Source organism: Pogoniulus pusillus, chromosome 33, assembly GCF_015220805.1.
Source record: "Pogoniulus pusillus isolate bPogPus1 chromosome 33, bPogPus1.pri, whole genome shotgun sequence".
Lineage (NCBI taxonomy): Eukaryota > Metazoa > Chordata > Aves > Piciformes > Lybiidae > Pogoniulus > Pogoniulus pusillus.
This window is the reverse complement of record NC_087296.1, coordinates 14046097-14055860: the sequence shown is the minus strand read 5'-3', so window position 1 is coordinate 14055860 and position 9764 is coordinate 14046097.

Genomic DNA, 9764 nt, shown 5'->3' with positions numbered 1-9764 from the left:
CTTGTTAATGGAACTAAATTCTTTATCAATGACTGAAGATTCAAAATCAGCTTTAAAGTGAAAAAATCGGGGGAGGAATCTTTTTACTTGTTAATGGACCTAAATTCTTTCTCCAGCAATGATTTAAGATTCAAAATCAGCTTTGGAGTTTAAAAGGTTGGGGGGGGGGTGAAATCTTTTTACTTGTTAATGGACCTAAATTCTTTCTCCAGCAATGATTTAAGATTCAAAATCAGCTTTGGAGTGCAAAATAGGGAAAAACTCTTTTTGCAGGCTAATGAATTCCTTTTTTTCCCTCTAGAAATGGCTTAAGAGTTAAAGTCTTTTTTGGAGTGAGATATTGGGGGGGGAAATCTTTTTACTTGTTAATGGAAGTAAATTCTTTAGAGAGAAAGATCCAAAATCAGCTTTGGAGTGAAAAAACTTGGGGAGAAAACCAAGGGTTTTTGTCAGTGGAAGTAAATTCTTTCTCCAGCAATGAGCTGAAGTTCCCAGATCAGCTTTGGAGAGAAAAACTTGGGGGGGATCTCTTTTTGCATGCTAAGGGGAGCATTTTCTTCCTCTAGGAATGGCTTGAGGATTTCAGGTCCTTTTTGGAAGGAAATACTGGGGGGGAGGGGGACATCAGTTTGTTTGTCAGTGGAAGTAGATTTCTTCTTGAGCAATGAGTTGAAGATAGAAAATTGCTCTTGGAGTGAAAAACTGGGGGGAGGGGGGGGAAGTATTTTTACTTGTTTAGTGGAAGGAAATTTCTTCTCTAGCAATGAAGATTCAAAATCAGTTTGGGAGCCAAGACCTGGGGAAAGATCTCTGCATGGGGCTGGAAGTGATCTGTGCTCTCTGGACATGGCTTGGAGAGTGGAAGTGACTTTGGGAGGGAAAGATTGGGAGGGAAAAAGTCTTTTTAGTTGTCGGTGGAAGTAAATTCTTTAGAAGGAAGGGTCCAAAATCAGCTTTGGAGTGGAAAATTGAGGGGGAAATCTTTTGGGGGGGGGGATCAGTAAAAGTAAATTCTTTAGAGATGAGGTTTGAAAATCAGCTTTGGAGGGGAAAATATTGTTACTTGTCAATGGAGGTAAATTCTTTCTCCAGCAATGACCTGAAGATCCCAAGCCAGTTTTGGAGTGGGCAACTGGAGGAAATCTCTTTTTGCATGCTAATGGCAGTGATGTTTTCCTCCAGAAATGGCTTGAAGAGTTAAAGTCCTTTCTGGAGTGAAATACTGGGGGGGGAAATCTTTTTATCTGCCACTGGAAGGAAACTCTTTAGAAATGAGGATTCCAAATCACTTTGGGAGGGCAAATATGGAGGGGAAATACCTTTTTGGTTTTTTGGTCAATGGAAGTAAACTCTTCCTCTAGCAATGTCTTGGAGATGCCAAATCAGCTTTGGAGTGGAAAATTGGGAGGGGAAAAAAAAGCCCAAAGCTTTTCATGTGTGAATGAAAATAATTGTTTCCTCTGGAAGTGGCAGGTCTGAAAGCAGACCAAGTCCCAGCACTGCCTTTCCTCTCCTGCTCAGACCTGCTGAACTGAAGGGTGTGAAGCAGGTGACTGTTTCAGCCACACACTTGTGTCCCACAGAGCAGTGCAGCGTTGCTGTGCCTGCAGAGAGACCAAGACAAAGGAGAGCACTTGGGAGATGCTCTTTGTTCTGCAGCAGCTCCCTGTTAGAATGTCTCTGTTTTCTCCTACTGAAACAGCAAGCTCATGCCGAGGATGAGGATGGGTGGCAGTGTGGATCTGCTGGAGGACAGGAAGGCTCTGCAGAGGGATCTGGCCAGGCTGGATCCATGGGCTGAGGCAGTTTGGATGGTGCCAGGTCCTGTGCCTGGGGCACAACAACCCCACGACTGCTCCAGGCTTGGGGTGGAGTGGCTGGAAACTGCCCAGCAGAGAAAGACCTGCGGGTGCCTGTTGGCAGCAGCTGAAGATGATCCAGGCTGTGCCCAGGTGGCCAAGAAGGGCACCAGCACCCTGGCCTGGATCAGCAGTGGTGTGGCCAGCAGGAGCAGGGCAGAGGTTATGCCCCTGTACTGGGCACTGGTGAGGCCATGGCTCAAGTCCTGGGTTCTGCTTTGGGCTGTCTACTCCAAGAAGGACATTGAGGTGCTGGAGAGAGAGAACAGCAACCAAGCTGGGCAAGGGTCTGCAGAGCAGGGCTGGGGAGGAGCAGCTGAGGGAGCTGGGGGTGTGCAGTGTGGAGGAGGCTGAGGGCAGAGCTCATTGCTGCAGTGAGGTGGGGGATGGGCTCTGCTCCCCAGTCTCCAGTGGTAGGGGAGGAAATGTCCTGCAGTTGTGCCGGGGAGGGTTAGACTGGAGATGAAATTTCTGTGCTGCCAGAGTGGTCAGGGATTGGCACAGGCTGCCCAGGGAGGTGCTGGAGTCCCCATCCCTGGAGGTGTTCATGGCACTGGACATGGTTTGGTGGCCACGGTAGGCTGAAGGTTGGGCTCAGTGATCTTGGAGGTCTTTCCCAAGCCAAACAATTCTCTGACTCTGTACTGAAGGCTGAGTCCCTGCTGAGTCCCTGGCACACACAAAACCCAGGGCTCTGTGGGCTGCCTCCCCCTGACAAGCAGACACATTCTGCACCCTGAGCCCTGAGGCTGCTCTGCCTTGCTCCCAGGATTGCTGCCTTAAGACAACCTCTCTGCTCAGCAGCCAACGAACAGCACAGGTCTGCCCCACGAGCAGGACAGAGCATGCACAGCAGTTGGCTGCTGGGCACCACGGCCCCAGCTGAAAGCCACTGAGTCACATCTACTTCAGCTGCCCTTTCTGGAGAGCAGAAGCACACAGGTGGCTGTGTCCCAGCTGTCCTCCCCCAGCTGTGTGCTAACATCTTTCTGATAGCTCTTGGCAGTGCAGATTTCCTTCTGCCCCCTTGCCCTCGCTCTAGGAGGTCCTTCAGCCAGAAGGGAAACCTCTGCAGACAAGAAAGGAGTTCAGTGCCCTTGCCCAGTCACTCCTGGTGTCTCTCCTGAGAGTGCCAGGCAGGGATGGCTAATTAGTGCCAGGGATTGCTGCTCCTGGACACCTCCCTGCAGTGAACAAGAGTGAGAGTGCCAGGTTGTGGCACGGAGACTCTGCAGGGAATGCAAAGAGCTGAGTGGGGACAGAGAGGGGATTGAACATCAAATGAAATGGTGATGGGAAAAGTTCTTGCCCACACCAGGGAGCACAAGTGGGGAGGCTGGCACAGGCCTGAGTCACCCTGGCTGGCACAGTACACCCTGGTGCCATCACACCACAAGGCCCAGGAGCCCTCCTGGCACTTTGTGTGCTACAGGTAGGGGGTTGTGACTTGTTAGGCTTTCACATAACAGATAACATCAGTTACAAAAGAGATAATCCCTCCCTCAGCCACCATCATGTCCTGCCAGCTGCATGTTGGCTTCTCCTCCTCCCTAGTGACAAGTGGCAGGACAAGAGGAAATGCCCTCAAGTGTCAGCAGGGCAGGGTTAGGTTGGGCATTAGGAGATACCTCTTTGTTGTAAAGATTCTCAGGGGCTGGAACAGGCTGCCCAGGGAAGTGGCTAAGTCCCCATGCCAGGATGTGTTTGAGGTACAAGTGGATGTGGTGCTTGGGGTGTGCTTTAGTGGAGGGCTTGGTCAGGTAGGCTTCATGGCTGAGCTCGCTCCCCACGAGGGTTGTTTGCAACCCAAATGATTCCCTGGGTCTGTAAAGTCTCCACTTTGCATGGGTCTGTGCTGTGGGAGATCCATGTCCTGGCTTGCCCAGGTGTGATCCCATGGTCCCCTTCCCTCTGCTGGGGGGAGTAGAGTGCAGGGAGAACACAAAGGGCTTGGAGACAGCCACTTGGAGGGCCCAAGAGCTGCCCAGGCTTGTTCCTCCCAAACAGGGGTGAGCAAGCTCCTGACTTCACCCAACGTGCTCAGGCTTGCAGGGAGCCCTGCTGCCTGCTGAGTCTCTGTGGCCAAAGGGCCACTGCTCTCGGGCCAGCATCCACAGGCTTTTGCCACATGCCTGCTGCTGCTCTTGCTCTGCCTGCTCTGCCCTGCCACCTTCTGCTCTGCTTTGCCTGCAGTGGCTTTGGAGACACCCACAGAAGTCCCCTCAAGTGTTTGGGTGCTGTCTGGTACTGTTGTGGGTAAGCAGTCAAAGCTCTCTGTAAGGAACTCTGTCACTAGAGTCTGTTGTGCCTTCTGCCTTCGCAGCAGGAAGGAGCCTCTCCAGTCCCCTAGGGGGCAAGAGGTGTCCTTGAGCCCCAGAACCTCTTCCCAGCTCTGAGCTGAACGTTTGCATTTGCTGGCTGTTTCCTGAGTGCTCTACTTTTGCCTGTCCCCTCTGTGCACAGATAGCCAAACCCTGCCTTCCAAACCTTGCAGCTAAGGTTCCTGGCCAGAGGTACTGCTAGGAAACAATTGCCACAGCTGTTGGCAGTCCTTGCCTGGTTAGCAAACCCAATGCCCATTGCTACTTTGGCATCACTCCAAACAGCCTACTCCTAAAAAGAGATTGTTCTGGTTCCCTCACTGTGCTCATCCAGAGCTCCTAGAAGCACAGAGTTGTCAGGGTTGGAGGAGCCCTGTGGGTTACCCAGTCCAGCCAGCAGCCCAACACCACCGTGGCTGTTCTCCCTGCTACTGCCCAAGGGAAGCTGTGGTCAGGTGGGGGTCAGGCTCTGCTCCCAGCCAACCTGGGACAGGATGAGAGGGCATGGCCTGAAGCTGTGCCAGCGGAGGGTTAGGTTGGATGTTAGGAAGCACTTCCTGATGGAAAGGGGGATTAGAGACTGGAATGGGCTGCCCAGGGAGGCGCTGGAGTCACTGTCCCCGGAGGTGTCTGAGGGAAGATTGGATGTGGCACTTAGAACCACAGAAACAAGCAGCTTGGAAGAGACCTCCAAGCTCATCCAGCCCAGCCTGGCACCGTGGCACTGGGCGGTTCAGCCTGGCATGGTTCAGCTGATGTCATGCTCTTTGGATGGTCTCAGAGGGCTCTGCCAGCCTCAGTGATTCTGTGGTTCAGGCCTGCCCCCAGGTGCCATGGGCACACCTTTCTTGAGCACCTCCAGGCATGGGCACTCCACCACCTCCGGGGGCAGCCTCTGCCAGTCCCTGACCACTCTTGCACCAAAGAACTTTTTCCTCATAGAATGGCTTAGGCTGGAAGGGACCTCAGAGATCATCTAGTTCCAGTCCCCCTCCATAGATATGGATCATCTCCACCCAGCCTTCCCCTGGCACAATTTCAGGCCATTTCCTCTCCTTCTAATAGGGAGGTGCCAGAAGCTCTTCAAGCTGCAGGCTGGTGGTGATCAGCAGCTCCAGCAAAAGGGCCAACTACTGCTTTGTGGTTTCAATGCAGCCACTTCAGGTGGGCCCTGGGGCACACGGTGGGGCCAGGGGGGAGAGTTTACACTGCTGCCGTCGTGTTGCAGCTCCTCCCTGGCTAGGCGCAGGACTTCCTTGGCAGTTCTGTCACTCCCACACCACTCAGGACAATGCATCTCCTCTCCAGCTTAAATAAACAAAGCTGCTCAGTTGGTTCCTCTCAGGTTTTGTGCTGAGCTCCTTCACAAAGCCAGCAGGGTCAGGGAGCAAACAAAAAGATGCTGTTGATTGGCTTTGCTGTTAATCAAGCCAGCTCTTTGCAGTCAGTCACCTCCAGAAGAAGCCAGTGCCCTTGCAAATCAGAGACTAAGTTTTGGAGCTAAATACTTTTGGTACTGTGAGCCCTTGGGAATCACAGAATGGCTTAGGTTGGAAGGGACCTCAGAAATCATCTACTCCAAGCCTCCTGTCATGGGCAGGGACACCTCTCAACTAGACTTGAGCCCTCAAAGCCTCATCCAGCCTGGCCCTGCAAACCTCCAGGCACTCTGGGCAACCTGTCCCAGAGACTCTTCACCGTCATACTGAAGAACTCCTTCCTAAGATGCAGAGCCTGTGAGCTTTTGCCCTGGCGTTGAAGGAAGCAGCTTGCAGGGGCTGGAAGTGCCTAAATGTCAGCTGTGCTGAAGCTCCTGCACATGCTACTGCCAGGAAGGAGGGAATTGTTCAAAGCACTTCAGCCAGGTTGGGAACTAATAGATGGAGCCCTTCAAAGCACATTTCTCCTTCCACTGAGCTCTCAGCTTTCCCATCTCTCAAAATTTCATAGAATCATAGAACCAACCAGGCTGGAAGAGAGCTCCAAGCTCAGCCAGCCCAACCTAGCACCCAGCCCTGCCCAACCAACCAGACCATGGCACTAAGTGCCCCAGCCAGGCTTGGCTTCAACACCTCCAGCCACAGCCACTCCACCACCTCCCTGGGCAGCCCATTCCAATGCCAATCACTCTCTCTGACAACAACTTCCTCCTAACATCCAGCCTGAACCTGCCCTGGCACAGCTTGAGGCTGTGTCCCCTTGTTCTGTTGCTGACTGCCTGGCAGCAGAGCCCAACCCCACCTGGCTACAGCCTCCCTGCAGGTAGCTGCAGACTATATACAGGCACATGTGCATTTCTCCATCAGCAAGCAAGGCTAAAGAGGGAAAGAACTTCATTGCTTCAGTCCTCATGGATGTAGAGCCCAGACCTGACACAATCCCACTTCTTTCCATCTGGGAGCCAAGCTGTGCATGTGCCATGGAATCCTACCCCGGTTTGGGTTGGAAGGGATCTTAAAGCTCATCCAGTTCCAAGCCCCCCCAGCCATGGGCAGGGACACCTCCCACCAGCACAGGTTGCTCAGGGCTGCCCAGGCAGGTGGTGGAGTCACCATCCCTGGATGTGTTGAAAGGTCACTGAGATGTGATGCTTGGGGATATGGTTTAGGGGTGAACTCTGTGGAGCAGGGGCTGTGGTTGCATTGGTGCTCCCAGGGGTCTTTTCCAACCTCAATGATTCCATGAGCCTTGAACACCTCCAGGCAGGGGCATCCACAGCCTCCTTGAGCAACCTGTGCCAGTGTCTCACCACCCTCACTCTCAACAATTTCTTCCTCCTCTCCACTCTCACTCTCCCCTCTCCCAGCTCAAAGCCACTGTCCCTCCTCCTGGCACTGCCAGCGCTTGCCTGAAGTCCCTCCCCAGCTCTCCTGTAGCTCCTTCAGGTACTGGAATGTTGCTCTAAGGTCTCTCTGGAGCCTTCTCTTCAGGCTGAACAGCCCCAGCTCTCTCAGCCTGTACCCACAGGGGAGGTTCTCCAGCCCTGGGACCATCTTTGTGGCTTCCTCTGGGCCCTCTCCAGCAGTTCCAGGTCTTGCTTGTGCTGGGGGCCCCAGCACTGGAGGCAGCACTGCAGGTGAGGTCTGAGCAGAGCAGAGTGCATGCCCAGCACCGACCTGCCTGGGCTGTCTCTCACAGCACACAGCTGAGCTATGGTTGCTAAAGTTTCAGCACGTTTTAAGCCCACACATTGTAGTGTTTTTTCCTTTACCCCCCCCACATGCACCCATTTCCAGCACGTTCCCTGCACCGCAGTGACAGAGCCTTCCCCTTGGGACAGACAGAGAGCAACTGAAACTGGCCACTCCTTGCCCCTCGTACTCAGTGTTCAGTACAGCTCCTCCCTATCAGCAGATGGAGACAGAGTACATGTGTTGGGACTTCATCCTCCTTCAGCAGGACAGCATCCACCTGCCTGAGCCTCGTGTGTCCTGAATCAACAAACCCCGGGCTTGGGGCGGCTCCCTGACCCTCAGCTTGGTTGGCATTGCCTAAGAACTGTGAGTCTAGATCCAGTTCTGCATCTGCTACAGAGCAAGGCACCAAAACAGCAACACAGGGCAGAGAACAGACTCCCAGATGCACAGAATGCATCGGGCTTGAAGGGACCCTCAAAGGTCTTCTTGTCCAACTGCCCTGCAGTCAGCAGGGACACCTCCAACTAGAGCAGCTTGCTCAGGGCCACAGCAAGTTTGGCTTGGAGTGTCTGCAGGGATGGGGCCCCCCACCATAGCCCTGGGCACCCTCACTGTGCAGAACTGCCTCCTGGTGGCCATCGTTTGTGAACCATTCCCAAACACAGGAGGAGAGGTGTCCAAATCCTGCCAAGTTTACTGTGTCCTGAGTACTCCTTAAGGCAAAGCAGCACAAGCTCCAGAGTCCCACAGCAGCACAGGGCTGGGTTTGCTCACAGCCCTCCTTACAGGCTGTAGGTTCATGTAGTAGCAAAACAGTCTGTTTGGAAGCAGGGCTGGCTGAAACCACACAGTCTGTGTTTGAAAGCAGGGCTGGCTGAAACCACACAGTCTGTGTTTGAAAGCAGGGCTGGCTGAAACCAAACCACAATAGCTCCAAGTGCAGGGTGCTGCACTTTGGCCACAGCAACCCCATGCAGAGATACAGGCTGGGGTCAGAGTGGCTGAGAGCAGCCAGACAGAGAGGGATCTGGGGGTGCTGATTGATACCCACCTGAACATGAGCCAGCAGTGTGCCCAGGTGGCCAAGAGAGCCAGTGGCATCCTGGCCTGCATCAGGAATGGTGTGGCCAGCAGGACCAGGGAGGTCATTCTGCCCCTGTACTCTGCACTGCTCAGACCACACCTTGAGTGCTGTGTTCAGTTCTGGGCCCCCCCAGTTTAGGAGGGACATTGAGATGCTTGAGCGTGTCCAGAGAAGGGCAACGAGGCTGGGGAGAGGCCTTGAGCACAGCCCTACGAGGAGAGGCTGAGGGAGCTGGGATTGGTTAGCCTGGAGAAGAGGAGGCTCAGGGCAGACCTCATTGCTGTCTGCAACTACCTGAGGGGAGGTTGTGGCCAGGAGGAGGTTGCTCTCTTCTCTCAGGTGGCCAGCAGCAGAAGGAGAGGACACAGCCTCAGGCTGTGCCAGGGGAGATTTAGGCTGGAGGTGAGGAGAAAGTTCTTCCCTGAGAGAGTCATTGGACACTGGAATGGGCTGCCCGGGGAGGTGGTGGAGTCGCCGTCCCTGGAGCTGTTCAAGGCAGGACTGGACGTGGCACTTGGTGCCATGGTCTGGCCTTGAGCTCTGTGCTAAAGGGTTGGACTTGATGATCTGTGAGGTCTCTTCCAACCCTGATGATACTGTGATACTGTGACACTGTGGTACTGTGTGATACTGTGATACACAGTGTTCTCATCCACAGATCTACTCTGCTCAGACCTCACCTCCAACCCTGCCTCCAGTGCTGCTGGCCCCAGCAGCAGAAGGAGACAAAGCTGCTGGAGTGAGGCCAGAGGAGGCCACAAAGATGCTGCAAGGGCTGGAGCAGCTCTGCTGTGAGCACAGGCTGAGGGAGCTGGGGGGGTGCAGCCTGCAGAGGAGAAGGCTCCAAGACACCTAACAGTGGCCTTCTGGTACCTGATGGAGGCTACAGAGGGACTGTTTGCAGAGGCCTGCAGGGACAAGACAAGGAGCAATGGTTTGAAATGAGAGCAGAGCAGAGTCAGATTGGATGTGAGGAACATGTCCTGCACCAAGAGGGTGGTGGAACACTGCAACAGGTTACCCAGGGAGGTAGTCAAAGCCTCATCCCTGCAGATATCCAAGGTGAGACTCATCAGGGCTGTGGGCAGCCTGATCTAGCTGAGGATGTCCCTGCTGACTGCAGGGGGTTGGGCTGGCTGAGCTCTGGAGGTCCCTTCCAGCCCAGCCCAGCCTCTGAATCTGTGCTGGATCTGCCCTAGAGCAGACTCAGTTTCATTCTGCTGAAGGAACAAAATACAGTTGAGGAAGTGGAGAAGAGTGAAAGCATAGCTCTGGCTGCTCTTCCCCTGGCCAGGAGCAATTCAATGTCAAGTGCAGTTGGTGCAATCAAGTGCTGGGAGAAAAGGGTCAGTGAGGACACTGT